This window comes from Oratosquilla oratoria, chromosome 13, assembly GCF_046742065.1.
Source record: "Oratosquilla oratoria isolate Oo_2021 chromosome 13, ASM4674206v1, whole genome shotgun sequence".
Classification (NCBI taxonomy): Eukaryota; Metazoa; Arthropoda; class Malacostraca; order Stomatopoda; family Squillidae; genus Oratosquilla; species Oratosquilla oratoria.
In genome coordinates, this window is record NC_134789.1 from 29,747,156 (window position 1) to 29,770,801 (window position 23,646).

At 37.7% G+C, this 23,646-nt stretch overlaps 1 protein-coding gene across 7 annotated transcripts in view; it reads left to right on the forward strand.

The window, feature by feature from the left end:
• Positions 1–23,646, forward strand: part of LOC143032362 (U2 snRNP-associated SURP motif-containing protein) — a 101,770-nt gene that overhangs the window by 7,971 nt on the left and 70,153 nt on the right. Inside the window, exon 1 of one of the 7 annotated variants that reach the window (XM_076196991.1) lies at positions 11,655–11,806. The exons of 5 other annotated variants lie outside the window; for them this stretch is intronic. The gene's annotated coding sequence lies outside the window, so the exon portion shown is untranslated. Of the gene's footprint in view, positions 1–11,654; positions 11,807–11,929; positions 12,040–23,646 lie in introns of those variants that run through there. One more of the 7 variants, XM_076196992.1, reaches the window with a different exon arrangement.

Here is a 23,646-nt window from a genome sequence, read left to right on the forward strand (position 1 = left end):
ACTCTTTTGTTAGGTGTTTTCATGTTAATGCTATGTACGAGTATTTATTATCTGTAAGAAATAGATCTAGCAGCAACCCATTTGTCACGAATGTAATCGTGGCAATAACAGGATAGATATTTATCATTTAAAAATATCTTATAAGGCTCAAACGCTGTCCAGAGCTGTGTAGCTGTATAGAACCAGTTGTTCTTCCTGATTACATGTGTAGGCTTTTTCTATATTGTGAAGTGTGAGGAATTCATATTAGATGGGCTGAATTACTATTCGGGGCCCGTTCAAAAATGATGTAACGTTTTTTCTGGTAAAATTCGACACCCCCACCTCATGTAACATTGCGTAACACTGGGCGTTACACCTCCCTGTATTACATAACACTGATTACAACTAATTACAACACAGCACCCCCATCAAGTGTAGGCCAGATACGCCAAACACCCCTCCCCCTTGACTTCTCACCAAAACATACTCATTTTTATTTGTCCTGTGTGAAATTGTTTACGATTGCATCAAAGAATGAAACATGGTATGATGTTTTTGGATTTTTTTGCTCGATATTTATTGCTCGATCTATTAAGGATATGCTATTTCAGTGCATAATTTATGACATAAATTAATAAATAAATATAAATAACCATTATTAGCGTTGCGTAGCACTGTTGAAAACACCCCCACACCCTCGTAACGCATCGCATCTACCATGCACCCCCCCCCCCAGCGTTACATACTCTTTGAATGGCCCCTTACATGTTCACCACTTTAATGCGATATTTTACTATTTGAAACAATTTAGATCATAGATATGGCAATTTCTTCTATCTTTCCACATGTTCGACACAACCCCGGATTCTAACCACATCGTCAATTTGATCAAGTGTATCGTCACGTGCTTCTGCAAAATCAGGCTCCATCATATCTCCAAATTGTATTCTCATAAAGTAACCGGTGTCAAAGTGAGGAAGGAGTTATCAAAACTTGTTTTATTCAAGCACCAATAACGATAAGCAGTACAGTAATAAAATGTTATAGGGATATTTATTCCGTTAAATGCTAGTATAGATCTATTATTATCCCTATAATATTTTGACTATATATCATTATCCCATTTGTTGTCTGTGTAACATTCCCTTGAAGTTATAATATACAGGTATACTGGAATTATAATTTGTCAGTGCCAACTCATCCATATACATGCACAAGTTTATGTATATAAATGGTTATTTCTGCTAGAGGTAATAAATATCAATATATTGTTTTATTGTGATGATGCTATTTTGATATACACCTTGTATATGTATGTACGTACGTATGTATGTATGTATGTATATGGAAGGCCCAACAGCGACGAATTGTGTGGCCATTATATACCCAATCATGCTTGGATCACAGGCCACGAGAGTAACACGACAGCTCCCATGACACTGATCTAAAAATGGTGTTATATACTGTAGATCAGTGTCCCATGACCGGCGGAGCGGTTCACACTTGCTGTTTTGGTACTTCCATTATGGCGGCCATGTCCCGCCTGCCCGCCTCACTCCTGGGGCAGCCCACGGCCCGTATACGCTATCCAGGTGTTATATAGATCAGTGCTCCTGACCCAGGGCAATGGGCAAGAGGCACGGATGACCCGTCATTCAGGAGGTGCCAAGGTAAGACGGAGGGAAGGGGGTGGATGGGAGTGAAGTATGTTGGGGATGGAATGGGTGGGAGTGGTTTAATTAAGGAAGATTCCACAATTTTCCTTCGAAAGCTACAATGGGATTTGAATATAATAGCGGCATAATCCCAATCAATTCTGTGGTCATCTTGGCTGGCATGAAGGAATACGGCGGAGTTGACTTGTCCATATTTAATGGAGTTTTTTTATTCCTTTATTCTTGTGGACAAACCCCTACCAGTTTGGCGCCAATAGACGTCATCACATTCTTTGCAAGGCAATTTGTATACCCCGGAGTTGTGGTCCACATTATTCCTCCGATGTACATTTACTACCTTTCTGAAAATTGTGGAATCTTCCTGAAACATTTTCCTAGTTTCAATACCTCAAAAGGTCAGTGGCCCCCAGATTTCATTACGAGGATAGCAGTCAATAAATTCATTTCAAGAGCGTTCGGACAAAATACCACAAACTGTCCATCCTTGACCCAACCACATCAAGGGCATGTAACCTGAATCCCCCCACACACTTTTCTCCGTCCCCTTTTCTGTACTCCTCACTACCTCATTTATACCTGTACTCTATCTTCTTATAACCATTCTGCTGAAGAGAACTACAGATAGTAGTCGAAATATACAGTTTTCCTGTACTTCTGATATTATTTCTGTGATAGTGGCTTTAAAGTGTACATTTACAAGTGTGTTATAACATTACAGTTTCCCACATTTCTTAATGTTGAAGTCCACTTCCTACTTCTGACTCCATTCCCAAAGGTTGTTCGGATCTCTCTGCAGCGACTCACAGTCTATTTCAGTGCTCATTTTTCTCAACAACTTCAAGTCATTAACAAAGAAGCTCATGTAACTGTCCACACCCTCGTCCATGTCATTCACATAAATGGCAAGCATTATTGGAGCCATTACCGATCCCTGTGGAACTCCACTATTCACCTCTTCCCAAGTAGAACCCTTATCTCTGAGCACTACTCTCATTTTTCTTCCATGCAAGAAATATTCCATCCATTCCAGTAGTTTACTTTGTATCCCTCCTAAGGTTTATATTTTTCCTAATAGTTTTCTATGTGGCACTTTATCAAAAGCTTTTTGTATATCTACGAAAGCACAATCAGCCTATCCGTCCATTTTCTGTATTATATCTAATAATCTTGAGTAAAAGCAGATTAGATTTGCGGCACACGATCTTCCCTGTCTCAATCCAAACTGTCTCGGGTTTAGTATATTGTTCTCCTCCAGATGTTTTATCCATCTATTTTTGATAACTTAAAAAAAAAATCGTTACGGTATTTGTAAGGGAAATTGGTCTGTAATTTGTTGGGTCTTGTTTCCTCCTTTATATATCGGTACGATGTTAGCCTTTTTCCAGTCTTCTGGTATTTTTCCTTCCGTAAACGAACATCTTATTATATTACATATTTTGCCTACCAATTCTTCTTCACACTTCTTTAGCAGGCCTATCCAGTTTGCAATCCCTTCCGGGCCGTGTGATTTTTTGACATTATGGTTTGTTATTTGGTTCATTATTTCAGCTCGTGTTGCTATCATTTCCTCACTCACTTACCCTTCATCCAGTAGTGGGATTCAGCCGGTTCTTACCTATTCGCTAGAACCGGCTCACGCAAATTTGTCAGTTCGGCGAACCGGCTAACTGGCGAACCGACTAGTTGCTCAGCTGGTCAGTGGTCTTCTGCATCTCATCCGATAAGTACCGGGACGGTATGTTTCGTAACTTTCGTTAGTGATTTATTGCATAGTTTATTTACACAAGTGGTTACCAGTTTTTTTCATGTATATAGTGCTTGGTTTCTCTGTATATTTGTGTTATTAAACTACATTTTATTATAATTATGGACATACATACATACACGCACTCTCATACACACTCCTTAGGCCTACCCACACAAACATGTTTGTTTATAAATAACACAAATGCATTGCACACATGCACACACATACTCATGTACATGTACACATATGCACACGTGTAAGCACATACATAGCCTACACATGCACACACTACCCCCACACAAACATGCGTCCGTAAAAAAATAAATACACCTGCACTAGGTTGCCCAAATCGAATTTTTTGATCACGAGACTAACTATAGGTTGGCACCCAGGTCTATACCCCATTTTTTTTCCACCTGACAATTTTTCAGGTTTTTCGTATGTAAATATTTGAATATTTTTTACGTTTGGCAGCCAGAGATGCATTTTAAATATAATATTGTTAGTTTTCCATATTTCTAGTTAGAATATTTAATTGATAACAATAATATAAAGAAAATGTGGCTAAGAAGTGGTTGCAAATTAGTGTCAGATGGAAATACACCGACTATAACAATAATAATAAATTTTTTTGTAACAGAACCGGCTGACGAAAAATTTGAATGCCACTACTGCCTTCATCCCAGTGCCATCTTTTTTCTCGAGTGAAAACCGACTTGAAATGTTTGCTCATGACCTCAGCCATTTCTATATATTCTGTGTATTCCATGTTCCCCAGACGTAGTTTCTCTATTTCTTGCTTGTTTTTCAGTTTGCCGTTCACATATCTATAAAATAGTTTTGGTTGATCCTTGCATTTTCCCATTATGCCTTTTTCATATATTTTTTCTTCCCTGCGTATTTTTACATATCCATTTCTTTCGTTGACTTATATTTGCCACTAAGATTGTTCTTTTTTTCATATTTTCCAAGCTTTATATTTCCTTTTTTTCCTCGCTACACCTTCTGTTAAACCAGCACTTAATATATCCCTTTTCCTGTTTTTGTCTTAGTACATATTTATCCACCCTTTCATTATAGATTTCCATCAGAATCTTCTATTTTTCTTCCACTCCTGTCTCTTCGTTGTAGATTTTTTCCCAACTCGCTTCTTGAAAAAAATTAAGTTTCACAAAGTCCGTTTTGCGATATACCAGTCTCTCTTTTCCGTATTTCTCATTTCTCTCCATATATAGCTCCTCCTTTAGTTCTAGCTCAAGTGATATGTGGTGACTCTTCCCAATTGGTGTCTTGTATTCAAGTTCATCCACAATTTAAGGTTCTGACTTAAAGAATAAATCAAGTCTCGATGGTTCTTCATTATTTTTATATCTGGTATTTTCCTTTACCTATTATGTCATTTGATATACCATAGCCATGTCAAGTAATACATTTCCCCATAATTCCTCTCCACCTTTCATTGTCATCTCTTAGCAACAGATTTCTTTGCAGTTAAAATCTCCCATAAGTAATATGTTTCCTCCATCTTTTAGCACCCCCATTTAATGAAATCCTTGTATCTTCTAACATTTTAGAGTAATCTCTCTCTCTCCAAGAACCCGTTTTTGGGGACACATATCACCACAAACACACTCTTTTTCATGTTATTGTCTTCAACCCTTATCGTGATCATTTCCACACTGTTCCCTCCATTTGTAACCTTCGCTTCATTTAAAATTTTCTTAGTCAAGAACATAACTCCCCCCACCCTGTTTTTCCTCTCCATTTCTAAGCCAGTGATTATATAATTAATTTTCAACACTGTTAGGTGATAGTAGACCCATTAATTTTGTCTCTACAATTGCTATTACGTCTGGCTTTGCTTCTGACAAATAATCATTAAGCTTATCTAATCCTGAAATCAATCCATTTATATTAGTATAATCCACTTTTAATTTTCTGCACTCTCCATCTCATTCTTTGTTCCTTTCATTTCCTTTTCTTGAAGATACTGTTTCCCCAGTCTCATGTCTAACACTAAAAAAAAAAAAATCTTTTTCTTGGACTCCGTTCTTTTCTCGTTTTTTTTTTCGATTCTTAATATCTTCTCTCTTTCTCTCTCCTCAAGGTTTATATATATATTTTATCCATACATCTTTATAATGCTCACTATTTACTAACTTTCCTGTTCTTGCTATTATCTCATCCGCTGCCCTTTGTGACCTTAATATAATTTTTAGAGGTCGATTTCCTTCTACATATTTTTCCATTCTATGCACTTCATCTATTTCCTTTTTCGATTCTTGCTCTTTATCTTACACTACTTTCAAAACATCTCTTGCTAATTCTTTCTCTTCTTTGTCTCTCACGAACCAAACTTTTTTTTTCTTTTAGGCCAAATACTACTATACAATTCTTAATGTCTACTGTGTCTCTCACCAAATTTTATTTTTCTTTGGTTATTTGAATGACTGTTTCCTTAGCGTTCTCCTGCATTTGTTGTTGAACAATTTCCTTTAAAAGATACCTTATCCTTTTTCGTGATCTATTTTCCATTCCTGCTTGAGTCGGTGTATCTTTTCCTCGCCTATACTGCCTCCAATTTTCTCAGTCATTGCCTTCAATTGTTCAATCACCTCTTTTATAGTCGTGATATTTGCGGCATCTTTGGTTTTTAATTCCTCATTTTCACGTTGTACCTCAACCAATTCTTGTTTTGGGGGGGCACTCATTTCCCGATTTGTTTCAGCATTTGTTTTCTTTAATTCACTAATCTCTTTGTAATGTATATTTTGTTGAACAAAAACCCCTAAAACTAATTCTTTCAAAGCTCTCATTTCCCTCTCCATGTCCATAGTTCTCCTCAAGTTAGCTTTTTTCTTGTCTAAATCCTGAAAATGGTCTTTCTTCGTAGTTTTTTTTTTATAATCTCCTCATGTCTAATGGAATCTCTAAACTCATGTTTACGTTTCGTTTAGCTGCTCCGCCATTAGGGGTCTCATCTGGCCTGTCTTCATTTCCTTCCATCTTCTTTCAGTACTCACTCTTTTCACTGTATTAGCTTACCTCGAGCACCCACGAGCGCTCCCCCTTCCCATTCAACACAACCTAGGTATCCTGTTATTGTAGCACTGATGAGGGATCCTTTTTTAAATGTAGTCTCCAGGAGCGCCAGTTGTCGACGTGTATGTGTATTTACCTAGTTTTACCTAGTTGTATTTTACGGGAAGGGGAGCTGTGCTCGTGGTGTCCCGTCCCCATATCTCGTTTTATCTAGACTGTTTTTAAATTCGTGTATCGTTTTTGGACACATCGCATTCTCATCTAACCTGTTCCAAACGTCTATTATCCTCTGGGGAAAGCTTTTCGTTTTCAGGTCTCTTCTACAATTGTTTTTCTTGATTTTCTTTCCATGTCCTCTTGTATCTCTACTATCCCATTTTATTAGATCCTCTCTATCAATTATTTTCATGTCTTTCATAATTCTATAAATAGTTATCAAGTCTCCTCTTTATCTTCTTTGCTCAAATGTCTGTAGTTCAAGTTTTGACAGCCTCTTCTCATATGATAGTTCTGAGAGCGTTGGTGCCAATTTCGTAATTGCTCTTTGTATTCTTTCAATTTTTGTTATACTTTTTTTTTGTTTACTTGGTGACCACGTCGTCGCTGCATACTCCAATCTTAGTCTTATCAAAGTGACTAGTATTTTCTTCACCATTTCTTCGTCCAGGTATGTAAATGCCACTTTTATTGATCTTATCAAATTATAAGTTTCTCAAAAATTTTGTTTATATGTTTCTCAGGGGACATATTATTCATAATAATAAACCCTAGGTCCTTCCCCTTTTCCACTTTTTTTATTTTATTTCTTCCTCTCCCAATGTATATGATCTCACTATTCTTCTTTTGCTTCTTCCAAATTTCATTATACTACACTTCTTAATATTGAATTACATCTCCCACTTCCTACTCCATTCCCATACTTTATTGAGATCACTCGGCAGCGACTCACAATCTTCCTCGGTGCTCACTTTTTTTTTACATTTTTCCATCGTCTGCGAAGAATCTCATATGACTTTCTATTCCTTTATCCATATCATTAATATATATAACAAACATTATTGGGGCCAAAACTGTTCCTTGTGGAACTCCACTAATCACCTCATCCCAATTGAAATGTTTGTCTCTTATCACCACTCTCATTTTCCTTTCATGCAAGAAGTCTTCCATCCACTTAAGTAGTTTGTCCTGTATTCCTCCTGTAGTTTCTAATTTCTTTAGCAATTTCTTATGTGGCACCTTATTATTTTTTTCAGGTCCAGAAAGGCACAATCAGCCCATCCATCTCTTTCTTACATTATACCTATTAGTCTTGAATAGAAACACATCAAGTTTGTGACACATGATTTTTCCTTGTCTAAATCCAGACTGCCTCGGATTTAGTACATTTTCTTTTTCAAATGCCTCATCCATCTAATTTTGATCATTCTTTCACAAATTTTAGCTACCGTACTTGTAAGAGAGACCGGTCTATATTTTGTAGGGTCTTCTTTGTTTCCCCCCTCATATATTGGTATATTCCGGAGTTCTAATCTTCGCCGTCAGTCCGACGTGTGTGTGTGTGTGTGTGTGTGTGTGTGTGTGTGTGTGTGTGTGTGTGTGTGTGTGTGTGTGTGTGTGTGTGTGTTTACCTATTTGTATTTACCTAGTTGTACCTTACGGGTAGGGGAGCTACGCTCGTGGTATACCGTATTTGTATCTCGCAGTATATAGTTTGCTCTTAAATCCATGTATGTTTTGCACGCACTATTGTTTCGTTCAATTTGTTCCAGACATCCACCACTGTGTGTGGAAAGCTGTTCTTTTTCAGGTCCCTTCTATAACTGTCCTTTTTTAGTTTCTTTTCATGTCCCTTTGTATTTCTCTTATACCAATTTAGTAAGTCTTCTTTATCAACGACTTACATTCCTCTCACGATTCTATAGATGGTCAATCTCTTCTTTGTTCCAGAGTCGGTAATTCCAACTTTGACCATCTCTCTTCATATGACAGTTTTGAAAGGCTGGGGCCATCTTCGTAATTGCTCTTTGGATTCTTTATTATTTTTCTATTTTTTTATTTTTAGTACTGGGTGTCCATAATGTCGCTGCATACTCCGGTTTTGGCCTTATCAGTATGATTAGTATTTTATTTACCATTTCTTCGTCCAAGTAGGTAAAGGCCATCTTTATTGAGCTTAGCAAGCTGTATGTTTCTCCGGCAGTTTTATCTATCTGTTTATCAGGAGTCATGTCCATTGCGATAATCACTCCCAGGTCTTTTTCAAAACTCACTTGTTTTATTTCCTTTGTACCAATTTTACATCGTCCTGATATACATATATATATATATATATATATATATATATATATATATATATATATACTTTTTCTAAATTCCTTTATGCTACATTTCTTTATATTGAAGTCCACTCCCCACTTCTGACTCCATTCCCAAACCCTGTTTAGATCTCTCTGTAGCGACTCACAGTCCTTTTCTGTACTTACTTTCCTCATCAGTTTTGAGTCGTCTGCAAAGAAGTTCATGTAACATTCTACACCCTCATCCATGTTATCTATATAAATACCAAACATTATCGAAGCCAATGCTGATCTCTGTGGGACACCGCTAATCACTTCTTCCCAAGTAAAACTCTTATCTCTGAGCAACACTCATTTTTCTTTTATGCAAGGAATCCTCCATCCATTAAAAAGAAAGAAAAAAAAAATCCTTGTAACCCTCCTATGGTTTCCATTTTTCTTAATAATTTTTGTGTGGAACTTTATCAATTTTTTTCTGTAAATCTAGGAAAGCACAATCAACCCATGCATTCCTTTCTTGTACTATATTAGTCTTAAATAGAAACAGATAAAAATTGTGTGGGTATGTGTGTGTGTTTACTTGATTGTAGTATACAGGATGCAACCACCATACAAAAGACACAGAACACTTCATACATCAATGCCCTACACTGACTATCACCAGATAACAACGCAATGTCCCTTCTCTACCTGACTTTGGTCCCTTCCGGAGGCTGTTGCCGGTTTCCTGGAGGCCGCGGGTCCTCTAGAGGAGAGACCAATGGTAACGAATTGATTGATTGCTATATTGATAGTGTACAGGGAATGAATAATACTGGTGTAGTCCTATCTCTTACTCTTCAGCTTATACCAAGTTTCAGAATCATATTTGATTTCAGATTAATTTATATCTTTATTTTTTACAGTTATCATACTTAGATTTGAATTCATGTATTGTTCCAGCTTAAGCTATATCACCTAAGCTACTCCAAGTATTTCTGCATCTCTATGGGAACCTATATCTTCACATCTTTCATACATTTAGTCTTTCTCAATTTGTTTTCGTGCGCATGTATATGTGTGTGATTCACCACGTTCTTGGATCACACACACACACACACACACACACACACACACACACACACACACACACACACACACACACACACACACACACACACACACACACACACACACACACACACACACACACACAGTGGCACAGTGGCAAGTTGGTAGAGCGCTGAACTGGGAAGTAGAAGTGCTCCCAGTACCCAGTTCGAATCCTGCCCAGGGCCGAAATTATTTCGGTATCGCTGTGCCTCGGGTCGTTACTCTGACTCTCGTGGGCGGGGAGTTGGGTGTGTGTGTGTGTGCAAGGTCATAGCATTACCCATAGATCAGACCTACGAGCTCTGAGCTCTCTTCCGGGAGGGAAATAGCTGTCGATCACGAGTCCAACACGTGATCCAAAGACCAAGTGAATACACACACACACACACACACACATATATAAATCTTTGCCCACCGGAGTTGGGGTGCCGGCATGCAGTGCAGCGATTTTGTTCAGCTCTGGGTGGAACTTGAATTCGGATGGCCGAATTAGTGGTCAAGAGGGTACCACTGCGCTGCCGAGCCGGTCTGTGTGACTGTGTACGATGAATTAATGCTGCAAGCATTAAACTAGATTACGCTGGCATGAAAGCCACATCATAGAATGCGTAGGCCTAACTATAGCCGGTGTTTGTAAACAAACCTATGTTGTTTGTGAAAATAAGCTTGAATTATTATGCTCTCTTTATGATAATTGTGGACCTATCGTTTACCTCTCTTGGACTGAAAAAATCTGACAATTAGTGTAGTTGAGATGACAGGCTGCCAAGCGAATGGGCGGACGTGACCAAAGCCATACAGGAGCTTTTTCTTGGCTGGATGTTGTGCAAATGTTATTACAGCCAGAAAGTTGGTATATTTATGTTAAATACAACAAACCACTATGAATTAGTTTCAAGTTACATTGTCACTTTAATAGTACATGAAGACATGTTGGCAGGTACAGAGGTACAGTAGTCTACATATTGATTCCCAGCCGGACTCGAAGATGTTTAACGTAGCCAAACCTGAGCCACAAGTTGAGATTTCTGTGGAAAGCAAGATTGTTACCATGATTCATTGTCATTTATTATCATATTCATGGTTAGTTTGAGCAATAGTTTTATGGCGCAACCAATGATATTTGCTGATCGTACACTAGCTTATAAGTTATATATTGAATAAGCGTCTGTTTATTAGAATTGTATATGAGGAAACTCACCTCATCAGTATGTATACAGGTTAAAGGTACTAGAAAATTAATTGTGCTGGTGTAATACAGTTATAAATTTTACACTTGTAAGAGTAAAAAAAAGTCAAGCTTTGTTAATGAATATTGTTTTATGTGTGTTTGAGAATGATCACATTTGCAAGTCGTCATTCTCTGAACGCATTAGAGAAAAGGGATATATATCATAAACTTGTATACCCACGTAACAATACATGATTTTGAAACTCGGTTCTGTTACGATGACGTGGGATGTTCATTGAAATTAATTGATGGATACAGTACTGTACATCGCTGCTACATTCATAAGATTTCAAAAAATTATTACCAGAAAGTTAGAAAAATAATCAAATCAAATACATATGATCACCCCCTAGTTACTAATAGCATGTATGCATCCATGAACAAAATAATTTCAGTGATTCGATGCCAGAAATTCACGTTATTTTATATGAAAATATGAAAATTCGCCAAAACAGCGTCTCTTACTTAGTGTGACTTCTTAAATTTTCAAATTTATTGACAGTAAGTTAAAATATTCAGTTACTTTCGACATATAATACTTGATCTTGTACTAGATATCTTGGAAGGCAATTGGTCTAGATTCAAATTGTGCGCTTCACTCTCGTCTTCTGTTTAGATCACGTGATCATTGAAAATGGCGGCTTCATAAAGCGGTGCACACCGTCAAGTAAACAAACGCTTTGGTCATTGAATTGACTTATATTTGCCAATATTTGTGTCAAGTATTTACTACCGTGCAGTAAGTATATGTTGATTTTATGTCTTAAGATAATGTAATTTACGAAAATTAGCGTAGTTTTCTAATAAAACCTTGTGACGCTGTGCTGAAGGTGTGTGCGCGTTGTTTGGTGACTACCCCCCCTGCAAAGCAGCGAAATATCGGTGCTGACTATGTCTGATATCTATGTCTCAAGCCGTACGCTTATAACTTGCGAAGTTTCAGGTTTCATTTGTGTATATTGCGCGTAAAAGGTTAGTTATATACTTACATATTAATATAACAGCGTGTAATACGCAGGGTTTTATCAGTTAGGGTCCTGAATATTGATGAGAGACTGTCGATGATTATCACACATCTAGTGAAAAGGCCTAAATTGTAATTTTGATGGTAGTTATCGTTATGTTTGAATGTTTCATAGAACAAATGTTTTCTAATGTATAATACTGCGGAATCGTGTTGATACTGTATAAACTTGACAAGTTAGTTGTTACTTAATCATTAAAAATGGTTAGTGTTTAACAGAAATGTTAGTGCAGCATTAAATATCATAATGATAATCATTTAATTAGTTTAAATTTACTTTTTTTTTTACCTTGTTACTTGTGTACAGTATCTTAATTTAATAAATTTCACAAAAGATCAAATATTAGTTCTTTGTTAACTGGGAGGGTTTTGACAGTTCTCTCAGATCAGGTATTTGACAAGCCTCTATTATTATTATATGTATCATGGTATTATCAAGGGATGACCCATGATCCAGAAGGAGCCAAGAAAAGAGGGAGGGGTGGTAAATGGGAGTGGTGTGTGTGGGGAAAAAAAGAGCGAGAGTGGATTTATGCCTTTTGACTTTGTAAGGGGGGAAAAAAAGGGTAAATTTTTAGAAGTGCACACCTAGGTATTATAGTAATAGGAAATGATATAATAGTTTTGTAAATTATAATACATTGCAATATACATTATTTTTGATGGAAATCAATAATATAAAGTTGCCAAAAACTTTAAATAAATGGAGCAGCTTTGTTTACCAAACCTAACCAGCATTTAATAATGTGGTACCTGTGATTTTAGAGGTCATCAGACTGTTGTTGTCTTCTCCAACCTCAGAGTCTATCAAGACGAAGATGGTGTCTAAAGGAGTCTATACAACTTCGTTTCTGCATACCTTTTAGCAACATTTTTTTATATTGATTTCTGCCAGGAAAAATATTACATTGATATATGATGATTTACAAATTTAATATTTAATTTTCTAATGCTGTACTGCATATGTGTGCACTTCTAAAAATACCATAAAAAAGCCGTTGATATATGTATGTATATACTAAGGAAGTGCTCGCCTACTTGACATATCAATATAAAATGTAATATTGATTTGGTAAATTAAAGTACATATGTGTAATATCTGTTTTCTTGGTAGAAATCAGTTATAAAAAAAAAATTGCTAAAAGCAATACACTACTGAATGGAGCTGCAACACAAGCTTTGAGATGCCATGATTGTGTTCTCTCTCCAGGCCATACGCCTTTCCCTGCCTATGACAACACTGATGACCACTAGGGATGGTAAATGCATACCCCAGAATAGGTTAGGTTAGACTAGACCAATTTATTAGACTTGTCTTCTTCCATAAACAAAAATATGGTATCTCGAAGCTTGCCGACATCTGAGTTGTTACTATTGTATTGCTTATGAACTTTTGATATTGATTTCTGCCAGTAAAAACATACATTATGTTTGTTATATAATTTACAAAATTCACCTTAAATTTTCTATTGCTATATCATTTAGGTGTACACTTTAGATTTGCCTGTATCACCCATTTCTATTATGCAAAGTAATAGTAATATTCATAAAAAAGAAATTTGTAGATGTTTGAATAAGCTGCAGACTGAAAAAGTTAAGAATTTGTCTTGTATATAATCACAATTCATAGACTTGATGTTTAGATTTTCAAATTCATATGTAGATTGTATATACTGCCTCAGGATATCATCCATGCTATCCATGTAATTAAGATACAATATTGTTGTTTCTTTTTGTGTTGAACTAGTTTTAGGGTAGCAATCAGTCAATCAATCCACAAGCCCTTAGGAAATTGGTCATAACACCCTGTCATCCTGAAGATATTTATATTGCTATTTGAAAAGGGTGAGTGTAGAATTGTAATATCTACTCTGTGTTCTATGTAGTGGTTGCATATGTGGTATTTGATGTCTACGTGGGTGATTCAGTTTTTTTATCATTTCGGTGTAAAGTTGGGCGAAAATTAAGATATTGCCATGGAGGTCCACCACATGCCTCCTCATTTTTTTCTATTCTAGATCAGTTTACTTTGTCAGTCACACCAGTTTTCCCCTTGGTGCTGATGTCAGCATCCTTAGGCACGAGTGGGTATGTGAGGTTGCCGGGATCAGCACCCTGATTACATTTATTTTGTAGTTGTAGCTGAGTGACCCCTGCATTCTGTGAACTGGCTTGATTGTGTTTTCTGTGGTTATTCATATTCAGGATGAAAGAATGAGAGGAAGGAAAATGTTACAGTTGAAACTATCTAATAACGTGTATTTTCATCATTGACTCAGCATATATTAGGCACCCTAACACTTGTTCACAAATATTCTACTGGTATTGAAGAATTTTATTTATTTTTTTCTATTAATGTATGACAAAGAGAGGAAAATGGGTATTGTACATTATTTGGAAATTAGTTATGCTACTAAGCACAGGATAGTGAATTACTAATGTCATCAATTATAGTGTTATTTGTGCTGAAATTCACTTTTGCCAACCTGTTGAGGGGGTGGGCAAAAATAATTGAAAATCCGTAATATGCAGTAGAAATCTATATCAGATTTGCTTGTAGCATACAGTAAAACATTGATTTCTGACATTCTTTTTAGGAATAGACCTCTATAGAAATGTTATCAAGATTAATTGGAAATGTAGATATTGACAATTTTGCATGACATTATGTTTTGATGATTTTGTTGTATAACAGACACCTCTCAAATGTAAGGTTACTTCAAGTTAGATTAGGTTTAGGCTAAGTTGATTAAGGTAAGGTTATGTTTTACTGTATTAGGAAAATTGTTGTATGTACACAAACAATTTTGATTTTATTTGTAAAAAGTAACTACTTGTACAGTAGAGTAGTTGTGAATGGATGAGAAATTAATGGAACTGAAAGGGATTTCTTGTCTCTCCTGTGAATTTGCAAATGTATGAGGGTGAGGGTCACCATGTAATGAAACAGTGGGAGTAAACCAGCCTCAGCTGTCAAATCCTGCTTTGGAGGTGCTGTGTCTTGTTGCATTGCCCCTGACAAGAGTAGTGTTGCAAGGGACAGGGATGGTCCTTCATCCACAAGGAGCTTAAATGTGTGGAACAAATAAGTTTTAGATGGATGTAGAATGGGTGAAGGGTACATACGAGGTCTGTTAGAAAATATCAGACTTTATTTATTTATTTATATTTTTTCAAAAACCTGATGGATTTGAATCAAGCACGCTTGCATGAGCCGACCTTGAACCTTCGTGCGCATGCGTGAATTTTTTCCTTCCTGTCAATCGTGTCAGTTGCTGGCAAACAGTATTTGCGTGAGTTAATGTGAAGTGCTCTTGGCAGTTTTTCATTGCAAGGAAAATGACTGGGATTTGGTTTCTGGGTCGTACCTGTACACCCAGGACTCGTCACCAGTGATTATGGTATTCATGAAGTCGGGGTCATTGTTTGTAGAGTTCAGCATGTCCCCTGAGACTTCAACATGAAGTTGCTTTTGCTCCGCCGTGAGCAGATTTGGCAAAAATTTTGCTGCCACTCTCTTCATGGCCAAATCTTCACTTTCATGAATACATAATCACTGGTGACAAGTCCTGGGTGTAGAGGTACGACCTGGAAACCAAATCCCAGTTGTCATTTTCCTTGCAATGAAAAACTGCCAAGAGCACTACACATTACCTCACGCAAATGCTGCTTGCCAGCAACTGACACTATCAACAGGCAGAAAAAAATTCACACATGCACATCAAGGTTCAAGGTCAGCTCATACAAGCTATGCCATGCCAGTGAAATAGAAACAGCCCCATGCTGATATACTGTAGAAAAGTCCAAAATTTCTTCCAGATGAGGTCTATGAATGAGCCCAAGGAGTGTTTATGGTTGGGGGTTGTGTTATTTAGCTAAGACTTCAGTAGACCCTTCCCTATTTTAGGAGGGGTGTGGAGTCTGTTGAGACCTTGACTTACTCCTTGATTTATGATAGTACTCTAAGAGGGTGGATTATATCCCCAAAAATGATTGAAAGAACTCAAATTACAGGGCTGAAGACAACATTATGGGCTGAAAGATACAATTTAATCACTAGGCATATTCAATTTATTAATTGCATAGAATCGATAGGTCTTGAAACAATTAAGAATTGTACCTAAATAGCACATATGGGGAAAATCAAAATCCTTTTGAGTCATTTCTTCTAATTAATTTCATCTGTTATTTCATGTCATCTAATTATCCAATTAACCTTTATGCACATTTCTTTTCATTTCCCTGCTCTGCAGACTTACTGCATGCATCCAGAATTCTTTCCGTTTCATCCACCTATCACATTCTAGGTCTTTTTACTTGTAATGAAATCTGAGAAACCTAAGTGTTTGAAAAACTAGACTGAATTCCTTAACCCTTTAGAGATACACTCATGCCTCGATTTAACGGACTAAAAGGGGGGAACACCGGTCCGATATATCCGATTGTCCGAAGTTTCCGATACTACTGTATTTCAACGATTATGTTACGAAAAAATGAGGAATGAATACAGTACGGTACTTTTACTTAAGCACACTACAAAGGATTACAAAGGCGGAGCATGCCGACAGGAGACCTTTTGATCCATATCTAGGTCGGATGCAAAAAAAAAAAAATCATAATAATAGATTAAAACTATAATAATGTAAAAATAACAAATAAAATACATAAATGCATAGGTATAGTTGAATAACAAACAAAAAGGTAAATAGTAAATGATTATAAATTGACATATAACTAATAATAAATGAAAATCAGACAGGCAAATTATAACAAAACAAAAACAAATAATATAACATAAATTATAATCATTACAGCATCTTACTTAGGTATTTATCTAAATGATTCTTAAAGCTTCGAACTGAACTACATTGCACTACCTGTGCAGGAAGTTTATTCCATTCATTAACTACACGGTTGGCAAAGTTGTTTCTACCTACTTCCAAATTGAATCTATTTCCGAGTTTATTCCATTCATTAACTACACGGTTGGCAAAGTTGTTTCTACCTACTTCCAAATTGAATCTATTTCCGGACAGTTTGAGACCATTGTTTCTTGTCTGATTCTCATTCAATGTGAAAATTTGGTCACTTTTGATGTTGTCAATTCCCTTTAAAATCTTAAAGACCTGTATCAAGTCACCTCTGAGTCTACGCTTTTTTAGGGAAAACAGATTCATGTGCTTAAGTCGATTTTTGTATGATTTATTTTTGATATTTGGAATCAGTTTTGTGGCTCGCCGTTGGACTTTTTCCAGTCTGTCAATGTCTTTAATGAGATTCGGTGACCATACGGGAACAGCATATTCCAAATGTGGACGAACTAACGATTTATATAGCTTGTTAATGAGTGATGGACTTTTGAAATCAAAAGATCGCGCAATCAATCCCAGAATCTTATTTGCTTTCTCAGAGGCTGAAATACACTGCTTGGATGATTTGAGGTCGTTACTGATAATTACGCCGAGATCTTTTTCACTATCCACTTTTGTTAACGAATTTCCAAATAACTTTTAATCGTACTTACTGTTATTTTTACCTATGTGCATTACCTTGCATTTACTTGTGTTAAATTTCATTAGCCACTTTTCAGACCATTGCTGTAATTGATCTAAATCTTCTTGAATATCTAATTGGTTTGAGTGATCATTTGCCACTCCACACAGTTTTGTATCATCAGCAAATTTGGAAACAGTAGATTTTAGTCCATTGTCTATATCATTTATATATACTATGAATAGAAGTGGCCCAAGAACGGAACCCTGAGGAACTCCACTTGCAACATTTTTCCATCCAGAAGTTTTTCCATTTAAAACAACTCTGTTTTCGACCTTTCAACCAATTACTAGTCCAACCTAATAGGCTACCACTTATTCCATGCAAAGCTAATTTAGTAAGTAGTCTTTCGTGTGGGACGGTATCAAAAGCTTTTGCAAAGTCTAGATATATTAAATCTATATTGTTTCTTTTGTCATAATTCGAGATAACTGTGTTGTAGAATTCGAGTAAGTTAGTCACGCAAGAACGTTTCCGTCTGAAACCATGCTGGCTATCATTTATCAAACGGTTACTTTCTAAATGATATTCGATATCATCTCTGATGATAGTTTCCATTATTTTTCCTACGATCGAAGTCAAACTTATAGGCCTATAGTTATTTGGTTTCTTTTTGTCACCTTTTTTGAATATGGGAGTAACGTTAGCTAGCTTCCATTCTCTTGGGACATCTCCGGATATGATGGATTTCTTGAAAATAATTTCTAATGGAACAACAATCTCATTTTTCATTTCCTTTAAGATTCTTGGATGCCAACCGTCAGGCCCTGGTGTTTTATTAACTTTGAGTTTGTCTATACACCTTTTCATTTTTTCTTTTGTTATATTTACCGTAGTAAGTTTACCCCAGACTTTTCACAGGTTTCAGTTTGGAATTCACTTTGAGGTGTTTCGTTTACGAATACCGAGCTAAAATAATTGTTTAAGATATTACACATTCCTTCATTTGAATATTCAAGCTGACCGTCAGCAGATAATAGTGGACCAATGTGATTCCTAACAACCTTTTTATCTCTAATGTAACTATAGAATTCTTTGGGATTCTCTTTGGATTTATCAGCGATGTTCATTTCGTATTGTCGTTTTCTTTTTCTTATTGTCTTTTTTAAATCTCTCTGTATTGATACATAACTTTCATAGTCATTAGATGCACCCGAGCACTTATATTTCTTATAAGCCTGTCTCTTTTTAGCAATACTTTTTTCAGTTTCTTTGTCGAGCCACTTTGGGCGAGCCTGATTTGGGGGACGTCTGTCCTTAAAAGGAATGTAAGTTTGAATCATCTTAGTGAGCGTATTTTGAAATATTTCCCACATCTGATCTACAGGCCTTTCGTTTAATTTTGCCTCCCAATCTGTAAGCTGAAGCTCCTGACGTAGTTCTATGAACTGAGTTTTACTGAAATCGGGTATTTTAGAAGCACAAGTATCTATTCTAAAATTGTTTAGGAGTTTGAATCTGACTAAATTGTGATCGCTATTTGCAACAGATTCACCGACTTCTACATCAGTTACCATGCTTTCGCGGCTAGTGATCAATAAATCGAGCAAGTTTCCATATCTTGTGGGCTCTTTTACATGCTGAATTAAGTAATTGTCACCAAGAAAATCAATCGAGCGACTACCTATATGGCCATGTTCAAGGGTCATCCAATCAATGTCAGTAAAATTGAAATCACCCATTATCAATAAATCCCGGTTGCAGAAACTAGACAGTTCTTGAAATAACAGTTTGTCGTCCAATCTGTTAGTGTAAATACCTGGGATCTGGCCCAAAATTTTCACCCCAAGAGTACCAATTCCAAAATTTTCATCAACCGAATACTTCAGCGAATATTGGGTAAGTTGTTCCTTTTGTTTACGAATATCAGACACAGTTTGTTTCTTTACTTCATATCCTCTTCCATACGGTGCTGCCTACGTAGGCGGCATGAGGAGCAAGTGGATACGCGAGGCTGCCATATTGGCGTCTTGTAGTTGCCCCTGCGTAATGACATACTCTCTAAACTGTCTTCACATTTTCTATGGTTATCAAAATTCATGGGTGAGAGAGAGAACGATCGATATAAGCGGTGACTATTTTTTATGATGCGAGTATTATGACGCAACATTGTACGTCTGGCAGCTAATGCTGCCCGCGAGATTTTGGCCCGGAGTGAAGTGGATATTCATCACACACCTGCTTCACCGACACTCCACTTTCCAACTTTTTAATCAACTCAAGCATCTGTGATACTGTTAAATTGACTCTTTTCCTCTTTTCTACAGGATGTACAGGTGCCATGGTTAAAAAAACTGTTGAATTATTTCACAAACAACACACAAAACAGGGCCAAAAAGGTCGAAAAACACGGACCAAACAGCTCCACGTGTTCCGACACAATTGTAAACAAAGCGACAATAGGTCATCTGGCAGTCAACTGCGGAAGCATCGGACTGCGTCCGGTCGCTCCGGACGTTAAAGTGAGGTCCGTTAAACTGAGGCATGAGTGTATATGACCATTGAATGCTTGAGCCGCCATCCAATGAAAATTATCGTAGTACATTTTGAGAACTGTGCCCCAAGATGCTTCCAGCTGACTAAAGACAGTACAGAAATAGAACAACTGAGAAAAAGAGTAAAAACATATTTTAGGGATGACATGATCTAGAACTGAAAATTGTGAATGATGAATATTAACTGTGAAACAAGATGAAGCAAAGGAATCTCCAATACAACCTCTAGTTCCCCCTAGCCCATCAAAACACGCAACTATAAATCATTTCAACATTTTCCCAACTGATCAGCTGTAGTCATCCCACCCAAAGAGAAAACATTTCTTACAAATCCCCACATTCACTAGTCCATTATGTACCCACATACCCATTCATCCTGTCTCCATGTCCACACCAAGAATTAATCTTACCTTTCCAACAAAATATCTAACTCTAAGACAAACCAAAGAAGACATAGTACATCAACCATACCACAGCAGAACAGATACACATGCGTGTACACTCGCACACACCTGGTCAGTGGGCAAGAGACAGGGATGACCCATCATCCACAAGGAGCTACCTACATGTACCAAAGGCTTTTTTCCCCTTACAAGGGAGGTAGCCCCCTCCCCCCCCAAAAAAAGGGGGGGATGGGTATAAAATTCACTCCCACCCATTCCATCCCCACATACACCACTCCCATCCACCCCCCTTTCCTCCCTCTTAACTTGGCTCCTCCTGGATGATGGGTCATCCCTGCATCTTGCCCACTTCCCTGGGTCAGTAGCAGTGTCGCAAGACACAGCACATCTACAGCAAGGCTGCTGCATTAAATCGGTGACCCCCCCATTCAGAAATGGAGAAGACAAGGAGAAATCCCTTCAGGCTGCGTCATTTTATTTTTCGCTCATATTCCCTCATCCCCATCCCCCACCCACTCCCTTTCATGCATCACAGCATCATCCATACACAACCATTCTCCATTCACCCCTATCTTCTGTCTTCTCCCATCCTTCCTCAACAGACATTCCCCTCTTTCCCAATGCCCCTTTTACCCCATCCATCCATCTCATCCTTGGTCACCCCCTCATGTTCACTCCTTCCTCTTCCTTCCACACCTCTTATACTAATCTCTCTTCGTTTGTTCTTTCCATATGTTCAGACCATCCCAATACTCTTTCATCAACCCTATCTCCCAACTCCCTTTCCAACCCCATTTGCTTCCTCAATCCTTATTTCTCACTCTATCCAGCCTAGTAACCCCTGCCACAGTTCTCATGCACCTCATCTCAAACAATTCAAACTTCTCTCTTCCTCTCCTATGTTCCATGTTTACGCCCCATACAGTACTGTCAGCACAATCACTCCTTCACACAATCTCCCCCTAGCATCCATTCCCAAATTTCTGTTTCTCATTACACTTTTCAATCCCCAAGGCATTTACTTGCTTCTCTCAATCTACATTCTATCCCCACTCCTCCCTTTTGCCACCACATCACCCAAGTATCTAAAATGTCCACTTCCTCCAGTCTCTCTCCCTTAACATTCACTTCCAGTGTTCTGCCACTTTTGCCCCTTGTACAGCTCATCACCTTACTTTTACCCACATTTATCTTCAACCTCCTCTTTTTGCACACCTTCCCAAACTCTGTCCCTAACTTCTGTAATCCCTCCTCTGATCCTGCTACAAATGCGGTTTCCTCAGCAAACAACACCTGGCTTATCTCCCATTTTTCTCCATTTTCTTTAACCATCTCCAATCCCTGACCCATTATCTGCGCATTTACCTATCGCACCAACCCATCCATGTATAAATTGAACAGCCAAGGCGACATAACACATCCCTGTTGAAGTCCCACCTCACCTCGTACCATTCGCTCTCTACATTTCTGATTCTACCACAGGCTCTACTACTCTCGTAAAAACTCTTGACTGCTCTTAAAAGCTTTCCTCCTATCCCATGTATCTGCAATACCTCCCACAGTGCCTTCCTGTCTACCCTGTCATAAGCCTTTTCTAAATCTATGAAGGCCCAAAAAACATCCCTACCTTTTCGTAAAGCTTTCTCACATATCTCGCCACAAAAATCAGATCCACACAACCCTTACCTGTCCTAAACCCACACTGTTCCTCACCATTTATTCCCTCTGTTCCTCACCTAATCCTCTCAATCAAAATCCTCTCATAAGCCTTCCCAATTACACTTAACAAACTGATCCCTCTGAAACTACTACATTCACACTTGTCTCCTTTTCCCTTGTAAAGTGGAATTATATAGACACTCCTCCAGTCCTCTGGCAATCTATCCTCTCTTAAACAAATATTAACCTCATCAGCCAGTCCACCATCACTGTACTTCCTTTTTTTTTTTTTCATGATACTTGTCCAACTCTCATTATCTTAACTGCCTTCACCTCATCTTTCCTTATTTCTCCATTTTCCTCACTCATCACTCATTTTCTTAGCATTTCTCACACCAGCTACCTTTCCTTCCCTGTTCACATTTAGCAACTCCCTAAAATATGCTGCCCATCATCCTTTTACTGCCATCTCTTTAAATATCATCTCTCCATCTGCACCTTTTACCTTTACTCTACTTGATTCCCCTCCTCTCCTTTCTTATTTCTTTCCAAAACATCTTTTTATTACTTTCAAAATTTTGTCATATGCTTACTCCATTTCACATCTGTTCTCCTTTTTGCCACCTTTATAATATGCTTTACTTCTCTTTTCTTTGTTTCATGATTCTCTCATCCAATTTTGTAACCAATCTGTGAATGTACCCTTCCTCATCCCACCACTCACTATCTCCTTGGTCCACACACCATCTTGGCACATCTTGTGACTCCCTCCTTGAACCATGCCCATTCCTCCTCAACTCTTAACCCCTTCCATACGGTGCCGCACACGTAGGCGTCATGAGGAGCAAGTGGATTCGCGACGCTGCCATATCGGCGTCTTGATTATATTTATTGTAGTCGCCCCTGTGTTTTTACATTCTCCCAAATGCGCCCTGAATCCCATTCTCTGGTTTTCAAAATTCGCGGGTGAAAGAGAGAACGATCGATATAAGCGGTGACTATATTTTATGATGCGAGTATTATTACGACACGTCATACGGCTGGCATTGGCTGCTGCCCGCGAGATTTAAGTCCCGTACTGAAGTGGTTAAAATTCTACTCTATCCTTCACTCCTGCCTACTCCTCAGCTCTTTCTTGTATTCCTTCTCATTTAATCGGTTCACTTTAAGCACCTTCTTACCTTCTGTCCTTTTCCTCTTTCTCTTTCTCCATCTAACTTCCACTCTCAACTTCCAAAAGATTATATATTCCTCCAGTCTCTCCCCTTAGAACATGTACATCCTTAACTCTTTCTACCATTCTACTGGTTAACACTATATAGTCCAATAATGCTCCATTTACCACCTTTCCATCCACCACCCTTTCCCATGTGTACTTATGCATGACTTTCTTCCTAAACACTATTTTCTATCATCTCTCTAGACACATCTCCACCATCAACTC